General features: G+C 37.9%; 1 pseudogene; it reads right to left on the bottom strand.

Annotated features, from left to right (window-relative positions):
• Positions 1-210: 210 nt before the first annotated feature.
• LOC101585908 lies at positions 211-7,849 on the bottom strand (annotated as a pseudogene).
• Between the last annotated feature and the right edge of the window lie 5,500 nt (positions 7,850-13,349).

Here is a 13,349-nt window from a genome sequence, read left to right as displayed (position 1 = left end):
GGTTTTATTTTCTCTATTCTCTTGCAAAATACTTAGGATAAACATAAAAAAGAAAAAGCTCCTGTGAAGAAATGTTCATTAAAAGGAGGAATTGGGAGAGCCTGAAAGGGATTTTTGCCTCAGCCATAAGAAGCCACAGCAACTCTGATTGGTCCAAGGAATCAAAAAAAGTTAGTGGGGGAACATAAGAGGAAGAAACTAAATGAAAATCTACTGAGCGAGAGGGCCCTGAAGTATGCTATGAGGAGGAACTGGAGGCTGGGGAGTAGGTTGGGCAGAGACAGGGGTCCCCGCTGGTAGCCAGAAGGAGGTGATAGCGGACGCCCAGTGTACCCATGAGGGGGCATCAATGGAGAAGGTCCACACATTCTGCGTAGTGACATACGACCTGGGTAACCCATAGGAGACACAAATGGAGGCCCTTGGGGGGCATGCCCATGGGAGGAGGTCCACAGTGAGGCATTCCATATGGTGGCCAGAGTGGTGGATGACTTCAAGCCTGGAGGCCCAGCATGAGGATGCCTTAAGCCATGGGGGTCATGGTGGGCTAGCTGTATGTGAGACATCCCTGGATGGTGCATCCCAGCTGGTAGGAAGTGATGAGGATATGAGTGTCCATTACCAGGATGTCCAGCCCCTGGGGTTCCTGCTGAAGGGAGACTGTATCCTCCAGCCTCAGGAGGCATAGGAAGAGGGGGTGTGGCTGGCAGTATTCCAGGTGGAAGTGCTCCAGGAGGCAGCACTGGTGGTGGGAAGGAGCCAGGAAGCAGCATGCCTGGTGGAGGAAGCCCAGATCCCAATGATGATACCACAGGATTGGGGGCAGAGGGTGGAGGTGGTGCATTGGCAAATAGCTGTTGAGGACAGTGAGCCTGAAAGAGCAGATTCTGTCCTTCCAGAAGGCTTTCTCCAGCTGAGCCATGGCTCTCACCCTTAGAGTCCTCCTTGAAGGCACAAGACAGAGTGATGGGGCAATTATAGAGATATTGTTCATGCATAGCTTCAATGGCTGCATCTGAAGCATCAAAAAAGCAAAATTAATAAAAGCATAACCTTTGGAGTTGCTTGTATCAGGGCCTCTCATAATCTTGGGTGTTTGTAAGATAACCCCAAAGGCGCTGAAAGTATCATAGAGCAGCTTCTTATCAATCTCTGGATCCAGGTTCCCAATGAAAATGTTGGCACATACGTCTAGGTTTGAGCTAATGCTTTGTTCACCCTTATTGTCTTCTTGTAGAGTTTGATCATGTTCATAATCCCAATGGCATAGTCAGCATCTTCCTCCCTCAAGAATTCAACCAAGCCTTAGCCTTGGTACTGGCCAGTGACTATGTCCTCTGGCATGTGGGTGTTGACTACTGGCTCAGCCTGGAGAAAGACTTCCCACAGCAGTGGTTCACTAACCTTCCCTTCAAGGCCCCTAACATACACAGCAGCATCCTGATTCTCTTCAGATATTGGCTCCACAGCCACGGCAAAGGAGCTCTACATTTTATTTTAAATTTGGGCTATTTAACAGCTTTTAAAATTTTATATTTTATTAACTATTTTCTTTGTATAGTTTGTGCCTGGATGTCCCCCCAAGAACTCAGATAGTCATGCAGGGAAGGCTTTTCCAAAGGCACTGAATCTAGTTTTTTACTTGGTTCATTGTCTAGTTCTGGGATTTGGGAGGTGAGTGCTATCTTGGGCAGTAGCCTACATACAATATAAGGGAAGGAAAGGGGCCTGCTCCTCTTTTCTTGTTACTTTTGTATCTTCTATCACCATGAACTGTTGCCCCTCTGCCATGCCATCCTACCTTGCAGCCAGTTGATTATGGAATGAAGCCTCTACAAACTGAGCTAAGTAAACTTTTCTTAACTTTGGATGTTGTGTATTTTGTCCCAGCAATGAGAGAAAAGTAAGACAACTCTTAATTTTATTTTTTAATATATTTATATTTGCATATAGTGGCAAGTATCCAAGCAAGACATATATTTATATACATGTAAAGCAAGGTATGCAAAAACAAAGGTAAAATGTGAACTGAGTTCACATTACCTGACCACATTACCCTGACCACATTACCCTGTTGACACATATTTATTCAGTGAGTTTAATATTAGAACTCCAAGTAGGATAAAAAATTAGAAAATGAAAATAAATACTATGCTTTGTCCATCTCTGTCTTCACTCATATCTTTTATATCCCCTAAAACTATTATTTGTATTAGTTTCCTGACATTTAAGAAGTTTTTCTTTTTACACAGATGTAGATATAAAAGCAAGAGAAGACTTTATTTTCTACTTGACTTTCATAAAAAAAAGTATGCTAATGGGAGGCTAAAGTGTTTGCCAAACTTCAAATAAGTATTGCTTCCATAAGGGAAATACTTATTCCCTTTTGGTTCAAGAAGTAATATTATAAAGCTTCCCTTTTGGTTCAAGAAGTAATATTATAGTGAAAAAACTGAATTTATTACCCATTAGTTAACATCATGTTTAAATTTGGGCCAGTAGTGTTTGCTTTGCTCTATTAAAGTAAGGAAATAAATTATCTATACTTTTTCCAAGTTCCTCCCAAATTTCATGCTTAGTGTTATTAGTCTTACTTTGTAGTAATTTGTAACACTTCATTTTAATGTTCTCGCATATAGCTAACCCTGGACTCTTCTGTCCCATAAATGCAAGTATGGTGATTTGACAACTGGTGGTAAACTTGTAACACCTAGCTAAACTGAATCTGTGTGCTGCTGGATGTGGGGGGCCCACCTAGGGATTGTTGCTGGCATAAGAGGCAGAACTGGAGAGAAAGAAGTTTAGAATCTGGTGGTAGCTGTAGAAGCTGTAGGGGGCTCTTGGTTTTTCTGAGGAGCTTGTCATGCTGGTTTTTCTGATGAACTGGGCTGGTCTTATGGTCAAAGAAGCTCAGGACCTTCCTGTCACTGAGAATGGCTATGGTTCACATTGGGGGAGCTCTGATCCTCGCTTTGAACATCACTTCCTGGTTCTGGAGGAGAAGATGGTGTGCTGCTCAGTCTCCTGGAGAAGCTTGCCCGGTTTGTTTTCCTGAAGGGAATTCAGCTGTCCTCATCATAGGAGGAGCTCGGGACCTCACCATTGCTGAAGATGGCTGTGATACTTTTCAGGGGAGCTCTGGTTCATACATTTAATGTCACTACCTGGCACAAGGGCAGATCCCTTAGCCTGCTAGCACAGATCCTTCATTCCGCTGGCACAGACTTTCTAGCTGTCACCACTGACCTTCTAGTCATCCCAGTACAGATCTGTGAAACAGGCCTGTATGAGACATTGTTGTGGGCTCTTGGCCACCGGTTAGACTTGGGGGTGGCATTGTTATGGACTCTTGATCTTCAGCTGGACTTGTGTAGGATATTGCCATAGGATCCAGGCCCTCAGCTGGATTCTTTGGTCATTAGTGTGTGAACAGATTTCCTGCATTCTTTTTGTATATGACTGTTTGCATGTCTATTATAAAATTATTCTATAAATTATATGTCCTAAATTGTTCCTTCTTGTAAACCCGTAACAACAGCAGCCAGGATTGTTAATATGTTTCTACCATATGCCTCAATCCTTCATTTTTAGTCCTACCAATTTGTCTTAAGATTCTTCTTTAATAAGTTATTATTTCTTTAATTTTTAAAATTTAATTTAATTTTGAATTGTAAAAACAGAACAAAAAACAAATAGAAAAAAAAGACAGAAATAGAGTAGCATGCAACAATGCATATGTTACAGATTTTCAAAACAGGTATAGCTAATTAACAATGATTTCTATGTTATCTATTTTTATTTTCAAACCTGTTTTTCAGATTAACAGATATAGATACATAAGATTGGGAAAACAATTAAATAATGACACTTGCTTTCAAAAAATCTCAATTTTTTCCTTGTCTTTGTTTTGTCTTTATTTCAAAGATAGTATAATAATTGATAAGACATTAGGAACTGTACACATTTAGAAGGCCAATTTTGTTTTTACTAAAATAATCTTTTCTTTCTTAGCTAATTAAATAACATGCTTAAAGAGTTGTCAGGAGAGGACTGTAGTTAAAACAATGTTCCTTACCCGTAGGAGATCTTTGTCCTTCCAACTATGGCTATTATAATAGTGCTATATTCATGACACAGTATGATTTTAGGCAGAATGTAACTCCCGAAGTAAAGCTCCCATTCCCAGACAACCATATACTATTGGCTGCACCAATTATTAGAGCATTAGCATGTTTTCCCAAAAGATTCTTTTTAACATAATTATATACATATATACATCATATGAAATATACATTTTATATATTCCTACTGCTAGATGTAAGATCAAGGAAGAAGTAGCTCGACATGGGTCCATCACACAAAGAATATTCAGAGTAAAGACTGATGCACTTTGAATTATCTTTCAAAGACAAAAGTAGAACCCATTTAGTGGAAGATCACTTAGAAAACCAAAGAATTAAAATGTATTGTATGCATGTACCCCCATGGTGTACATAATAATATTGTAGTGCAAGCATGCACCTAGAAAAAATTTTAATTATTCAACTAAAAAATAAACCATGGACCTTACTACCCAACTCACAACTTCCTCCCAACTCTGAGTCCTAGAGTTTCATTAACCATATAACAGATGATTACAGGAATGACAGACTATGTGATGACAATTTCTTGGGTCCCATTCTCCATATTCTAAAGAAGATTTGATTCCAAATTAGGTTATACTAGAGTCAATTCAAAGTAAGTTTATCCGCAAAATAAAATAAAAAACAAGATTTTCTTTTCATCGTAAAATTTCTTTATTGTGCAGGGAATACTACATCACATACCTGAAAGTTAATTGAAACCCATAGATTACATGTATAATTATTTCATTACTTACATATAATGTGTTTTATCATAAATAAATCAATTTGCCTTTTATGTATTTATTACAAGGTCTATAAGGTCTCACTACACAGATCAGACTCATAATGAGTCTCCTGTTTTCAGTCTCCCAAACACTGGGATTACAGGCGCATGACCATGCTGAGTCTCAATCGCTTAGTGTGCCCAGAGGGCGGGGACAGCATGGCATACTGAGTACCAAACCCTGGTCCTTATGTCTGCCTAAGTAGATGCTTTAATTCACTAAGCTATCTGGCCAGCCCTTCCATTCACTTACAGTGAACTAAATTTTGACAGAAATATCAAGAACTCTCAATAGAGAAAGGATAATCTCTCTGGTAAACAGCTTGGGAAAAACTAGATGTACAAAAGGAGAAAAATGAAACTAGAATCCTGTCTTTGTTTTTCCCTCTCTCTCCATGATATGCACAAACCTACACAAAATGAATTAAAGATTTAAATATAAGAATAGAAAAAAAAGCAACTAGAAAAATTGCAACACTGGGGTAGGCAAGGACTTTTTTGAGAAAACGTTAAAAACACAAGCAACAAAATGAAAAGTGGCAGATGGAATTACAACAAAATAAAAAAAATTTCTCACAGCAAAGAATATAATCAATGGAGTGAAGAGACAATGTACAGAATGGGTGAAAACTATCTTACAAAATGTTAACATCAAGAATATTCAAAGGATTCAACACAGTAGAAAAGGAAGAACATAAGATCATTTAAATACAAGCAAGTGATCTGAATCGAAATTTCTCAAAAGAGTATGTACAAATAGCCAAAAGATCTATAAAACACAATCGGCATCGTTAATCGTTACAGAAATACAAATAAAAACTGCTCTTCCATATCACTTCATGCCAGGTAGTCTGGATATTACCAATAAAAACATTGGCATGAATAAGTACAGAGAAAGAGGGGTACTCTTTTGCACAGTTGATGGCAATGTAAACTGGTATAGCCATTATGGAAAACAGTATGAAGATTCCTGAAAATAATAAACTTGGAGCCACTTTGTTGATGTGGTTTGTACTCCAAAGATTCATGGGCTGGAGGTTTGGTCACCAGTGTGGCAATGTTGAATGGTAGCAGGACCTTTAAGAAGAGGACCCAGGGGAGAGGGCCCTGGGCTATGACTGTGTCTATGAAGAGGTCTGTGCCAGTCTGGTGAGACTGGGTTAGTTCCTGGAAGAATGGTTGCTGTAAAAGAGCAAATCTAGCTCCTTTCACCTCTTCTGTTTCTTTCTATACCATGTGATCTCTTCATCCCTCATTTACTGCTCTGTGTACTACTGCTACGGATATCATCTAGATGTTGGGATACAGCCAGAATGCCCTCATCAGACACTGGTACTATGTTATTCAGACTTTTATCCATCAAAATTGTGAACCAAAGACACCTCTTTTCTTTATAAAGCTCCTAACCTTGGGGAGTTTCTTACAGCAATATTAAATCGGCTAAGTCACATATGGTGCAGAAATCCTACTGTTAGGCTTATATAGCCAAAGAAAATGCAGTCAATCATCTGAAAGACATAGATCCATTCCAGTGTTTGTTGCAGTACTATCACAATGGCTAGTGAGGAATCAACCTAAGTGTCTATTAGTGGTTGAATAAAGAAAACACTGCATATGTCTCTGGCGGATTAACTAATGATACACTTATAATACTGTCAGTATTTAGTTATTTTTCAAAAAAATTGGATGAAAGTCCCATATAATTTCATTATTGTAGTTCAATCATGCTTCCTAAAGCAAAACTTCTAAAAACTTTTATAGCAACTAGAGAACCTTCAGAAGCAGTAATATATCACCTCTATCTTTATCTCTATCTAACTATATATCTATACATCTATATATCTATCTACATTATATAGGCATATATATATATATATATATATATATCAGAAATGTCTACATTCTCTTACAATTAACATTGAATTTAATTATAAATTTTAAACTTAATTCAAAATCTGGAAATTCTAGCATAGAACATTATGACCCTGACCCCAAGAAACAAAATTACAATTGATAAGAGATGTAGATTATTTTAGATAGAAATAAGAGGTAAAACTATTATAATTAGAACAATGCATTTGTAAGAATCTAAAATGTTCATACTGTGTTGTAGATTTATCTCACAAGGTGAAAATGGAGCTGCAATGACATAAAGGTAAACATTGGGTGTCTTTTGTGAAAAATACTGTAAGACATTGTTGCTGATCATTCCATGCTCAGAGTTTTGTAGATGGGGTAATATCAAACACTAACATCTTTTTGGAAATACTTTTTAAGTAGAAAAACTAGTACTTCGAGGGAAAAAGATTTATCTATGTCTTACTTCAATCCCAAGTCTAACTCTGAAATGACAAAACGTGTTTAAGACTGTGTTTCCTTTTTTTTATATCTAGACAGAGAAATCCATCCTCTGAGATCACAGCATCATCTATGCATGCCTGTAGCAAAAAGTTTATCATTATTTGTTTAACTTCCTGATACTTCCTGTCAGACAATAATAGCACTGGCAACAAACTCTATATCTTCTTGCCCTTTGATATAGTAATAGAGGGAATATTAAAACAACTTGAGGATTACTTCCAACATATGAACTTTCCTGAATTTCTATAGTGAAGTTTTAAAACTTGCAAGTATTTTTGCTAGAAGCACATGACACAGAAGACGAAGGTATAGTAGAATGTCAGGCCCTGAGGTAGAAATTCTGACTTAAATTTAGACAAGTAATCAATATCAGCACCCTGGATAGCACTACTGGGATTTAGAGCTACTTAATTCTAATATGATTTGAGATAGAGTTACTTGCGACAAGCTCAGAATTATGATTTGTAGTTCTGTGGCTGCTCAAATGTCTTTATCTCTTATAACGAGCTTTTTCTTCTTCCATGTGGCTCTTGATGGTAGTGGTGGTGATGATGGGTGTTCTCAGCACTCTTCTCCCCATGTTACCAGCTCTGAGTAGCATCTTGCTCAGAAGTGATGTTCAGGTCTGACTGGCCATCAGGATCTATACACCCTGAAAGAGATATAGTGAATGCACAGGGTTGTCTTTTACTTGTTGTAGAAAGGTTCTTTTTATGCATTTATATGTTGCTATGTTAGGAGTGGTGACCTGAGTCTTTAATAGATATGAACAGATGAACAAAGACTATCCAGACTGCATTTTTGTAGTTTCCTTGGGCCTCATGTGGTTCTCTATGTACTTGACATTGAAAATATGATACTTGGCATTCCAAGTCTGTATGCTATCATATGCTTGGAGTTTTCTGAGCTGGTTAAAAAAATTCAACACAATATTCTTCTTTCTTCCAATCTTCTCTTGTCTTTGTAGGTGCTGCTCCTGGTTCGATCCTGGAGAATAATACAGCTTTGTCTCTAGGAAATCATGAGTGAGGTACAATAAATACATCATTAGGTAAGCAATCTGAGCTGAAAATTGGTGATATTTTAAAAGTGCTGATGTATGGAATTTGGAGGTGTTTCCTTACCTGACAGATGGCAAAAGGAAATTTTAAAAAATGGTCACAGTGGGTCCCTTCCTCCACACTTCAGTGCTTTGTTAAATAAGAATAAGTCTATTTAATTAATATTGATTTAGCACTGGCTGTCCTTGGGACATATTACCCTTTCACACATTTTTTACCTTCAAAACTGCCAAAATTGCAAAATAAATAATAACAAAAATCAAATCCACATGTAAGCTGAGGGTTATTGTGGTTTGTTATCACCAGTTTTCAGCTACTCCAGGAAGGAGCTACGTGTCTTTGCAAGTGACAGTGTCTTTGTTTATGACCTCCAGTGATTATGTGCCTTTTCAGAGATTTCTCTGAAGAGCCTGGCCTGGGTCAGCCAAGTGTGGGACTGGAGGGAAGTATAAAAATTCTGACTATTCACTTCATAATCCTGGCATTTCTGAGCACAGAGAAATCTCACTTTGATAGAAATATAGGCTAGTTCTTTCTTTCCAGTAACCAAGAGAGTGCATTTGTTTGTCAGTTGGAAGACGAGGATAAGTTTGTCATGCATTGTACCTCCTGTCTGGTAATTTCAATCATAGATAAGTAACTTACAGTTCTTGTTTACCTAAAGTAAGACTTTTTATTAGTGCTTATTGTTCCCCTACTTTTTGTTTTCTCCTGAATTGTAAGGAAGGCTTTTGGTAATACCATCTTGTAAACCTACTCCTGTCTGTGTAGCATGATATATATTAAGTCAGGAGACAACTGCGAAACCCATACTCTAGTCTCAAGATCATCCTATACATATTCCTTCTACCTATAACCTGTACAGACACAGTTCACATTGTATGAGTCACACATGTACAGGTATGATGTCATTCAGATACCATTACACGTGCAAGTCATTTCACAATATCTAATATACCTTTTAGTTCTTATTTACACTTTCAGTTTTTCACACCAGAGAGCCAATGTGATATTTGTACACCATATACCAGGAAGTAATTTAAGTCATTAGAGCCCTCTTCCCCTCTATGATCACTCTTTGGTCCTAACTCAGACCCCCTCATTGAGTGAAAGACAAGCAAGAAGGAAAAATACCAGCTGAACTTCCCAAATGGACACTAATTAGGGGATCCACAAACCCTTATTTCAGCCTTCTCCTTACCTCAAGTCATTTGCCCTAGTATATTCCCTACCCCTATCTCGTTAGAAACATGTGCAGAATGTTTCCAGGAGAGCAGATTCACTGATCTCCTTCCAGAGAAAATGAGGAACTGAAAAAAACTCGCCTTCATCCTCTTTGAATTTTCTCTCAAGTTTATCTCTGGTAGCATGGACTAGATTTGTAGTAAACAAACAGACAAATCTGGAACCAAGGAAAACCATTGGTTTGTCTTCTGGAAAGGAGGCTGTGCAGTTATTCAGACTTGGCCTGATACATTGCTGTTGCTGAGGTCACACAGCATGGAATAAAAAGGGTCAAGGTAACTGGTCCACAGAACAGAATGACCCTGAGTCGATGTGGAAGTCAGGGGGAGTCATATTTGGAGCAATTGCTGCCAGGAGCTTCAGGGAGTGTTCTCCTAAGCAGCACAGCTGTGTTAATGAGTTGGGTTTTTTTTTTTTTTTTTTTAGGAAATTGTTGCTTTACTTTCCTTTCTGGCCTAATTGTGCTCTCATGCTTTGTGTTTTACAATAAGTTTGGTCCTTTCTTTTGGGGTAGGGTTATGGTCTTCCCAGCCTTCTGGATGCAGTGCACTTCCATTCCCAAAGAATTAAAGTGCTACAAAGAGATGGTGTTTTGAAGTGTTGAGAGCAGAACAGTGGAGTCACATGTGTCTCTGTATGAAAATCAGTTGATTAGCAATTGGTAGAATAACATAATTGCCCCCAGGAACTCTCCCTTCCCATTCCAATATTTGACAGTTGGCAACATATTCTGGGAGTACCGGTAGTCCTATTTCAGAAGACAGACCCACTTCCAAAATTATAAGATTTTAAATTTGTAAAATTTAGACATTCATCATAGGGAATTTATACATCATGTATCTCAATTCCTTTCATTCCCTATTCCCCTTCTTTCCTATCAATCTGTCTTCTCCGTATTTACAAAACCTTGTTTGCATTTTCTTCTTCTTTCATTTTTTCTTCCCCCTCTCTCCTCTATAGTTTCCCTTTCCTTTTGAACAATTTCTTCCTATTTCAAATATTTATTGTATACTTGTGTTCTTATTTACGCTTTCAGTTTCTCATGCCAGAGAGACAATATGATATTTATACACTTGTGTCTGATTTATTTCACTTAATCTCAAGGTCTCAAAGTGCATGCATTTAACTAGAACTGTTTCAGGTTTATCCTTCTTTATGGCTGAGTAAGTATTTCATTGTATTAAAAAAACACATTTTTATTCATTCATCAGTTGGTGGGCATCTGGGCTGTTTCTAAGATTTAATGACTTCTAACTCTGCTGGTGTGAACATGAGTGCACATATATTGCTGTAGCATGTTGTTTTTAATTCTTTTGGGAAGATACCAAAAGGGGGAATAGCTGAGTTAAATAAGACCTTTAGTGCTCAACTTTTGCAGAATCTTCACACTGATTTCCACAGTAGTTACACCTGTCTGCCCTCCCACTAACAGTGGAGAAGCGTTCTTCTTGCTGACATACCAGCAGCATTGTTATTAGTTGACTTGTTGACAGTAGCTATTCTTTCAAGAAAGGTGGAATCTCAGTGATGTTTTAACTTGCATCTCTCAAGCAACCATTGATATCATCAGACATTCTGTACTGATTCCTCCTAAAAGGTGAATGTTTGAAAGAAAAAGTATCTTACAAGCAGAAGCTTTACTGAATCCTAATTTGTGACAAAATAACTTCTAGTCACATTGGACTAGAAAATGCAAACAAACTGGTGGTAAACTCTGAGCTCAGTGTTCATTGTAGATATGTGAAAATTAGAGCCAGGCTAAAAACTAGAGCCATGTTTAATGTAGGCAATTATACCCACTAATGAAACCTGATAGGGGGCCAAATGTCTCTACCTTCCAAGTCTTCCTATATAAAGATTATTGCAATTACTCTTCATGTGACAAAAAGAATAGACTATAGGAGACACACACCTATATGCAAGGCTCAGCTGAGCTCAAGTGTCTCCTGAGTGCTTCCTTAGCTCTCTCTGGCTTTGGATTAATGGCTGGGCCTTGCATTCCTTGTTTCCTCACCAGTATCTGTTCTTTGACCATCACAGCTTTAGGGAGTCTGTCGGGTTACTGCTTCAAGAGAAAAGAGAAGAGGTACAGCCTTGCCCAACTATGCTGAGCTAGTTATCACTGCCACTAATTTTCTGCTAGAATTGGTGAGCAATGTCACACTGCATGCTGCTCCACTGAAATATTTACTCCTTGCCAGTATTCATATATGGCTTGGTGGAGGAATTATGGAAAGTCCTCAAAGGGGGGAAAGGTGACTGAGGCACTTCCTTTTATGAGAAAAATCAAGTGCTGGTTGGGCTAACCCATCAGATCAAACAGAGGACAGAGAATTAGGTAACACATTGATCCTTACTGATTAATAAGGTCATGAACCTAAGACCTCCAGATGTTTGACAACATATTTTGAGCATCTCCAATATGCTGGTAACTATAAATAGAATGGTATCTGTTGAACATAATCTCCTAGGGCCATAAGGACTGGTAGTTTTCCAAATTTCTATCTACTCCTGTATGCAACCCAACAAAAGCTGCTTCCTGTTGTGAGAGCCCAGCTCCTGATCTACACTGTGGTCATTCACAATATCATCACTCTGTACCACTGACAAGGGATATTGAGGTGACATAAGCCATATAATATGCATTCATGCCTCGGTATTGATGGAAAATCATTAAGAATGCTATTAACATTGGAACCATTAAGTACAACAAAAAATTGACATGTATTCAGAGAGAAGGAATTATTTATCAGTCTAATAATTTAAATACCAAAATGCAGTGAACTGAACACCTGCTTTGGCAAGTGCAAAGCAGGGTTTGATCCCTTGTCCAGCATGTCAGGCTGGCCCCATCCTCTGGGTCCACTGAGCCAGTGACTGACTCCAGGCATGGTGGTGCATCCCTATAATCCCAGAGCTGGGGAGGTTGGAAACAGAAGGATCACTACAAGTCCAAACTGTGTAGTGATACCTTGTACCAAACATAAATACCAAAAATTATAATTTTATGAATTTTTATGAGTTATATAACAAGAAATATAAAGGCAACAATATTTTTGAAGACATTGATATAATATTTATTCAATGTAAGAATTGACTCAGGTCAACAATTTCTGACATTGCCAGTGAAGCAGAAGACTCAATACTATTATGGGCTACTGGACTCTTTTAGAATATTTTGCTGAGTTAACACACTTACAATATTCAAATAACGGAACTTAACAAAAAAAGGGGATACAGATGAATGTCCATCTTGTATCTGTGTATTCAAAATGGTTAGGATAGATATATAGTTACATTTTCTTAATGAATAGAGGGATTTTTTCTAATAGTGTTTGTAAATAGGATATCATGTCCTCATCTTGTACAGCAATTAACCATTAGGAAGAATGTATGCAATGTGTTAATTATTGAAACCGTCCTACCAATTTGGTTTGAAACTGTCTCATTACTATTTGTTTCTCAATAAAGTTATGAGAAAAAATAAATAAATACATTCTGCTCATAAAAAAGAGAATTGATTGATTGAAATGACACTTGTTGAAACAATGCTGAGGGTAACCAATATGTAAGCAAACATGCTGCCCAAGAAACACTCAGAGTAAACTGCTAAGTGGGTAAGAGAGACTGAAGGGGTTTTTAAGAGACAACCTTTCTTAAGTAACATCTTCTCACTCTGCAGAAAGGCATGTCTCACAGCTTCCAGCTCATATGAGCTATCTCCACACTTTCATCTATCCTGAGACCAAACACCAAGACCAACTGGACACTAGG

Source organism: Octodon degus, unplaced genomic scaffold (assembly GCF_000260255.1).
Source record: "Octodon degus isolate 3935 unplaced genomic scaffold, OctDeg1.0 scaffold00132, whole genome shotgun sequence".
NCBI lineage: Eukaryota > Metazoa > Chordata > Mammalia > Rodentia > Octodontidae > Octodon > Octodon degus.
Note: the sequence above shows the minus strand (reverse complement) of the source record. Positions and strands in the feature narration are given on the sequence as shown.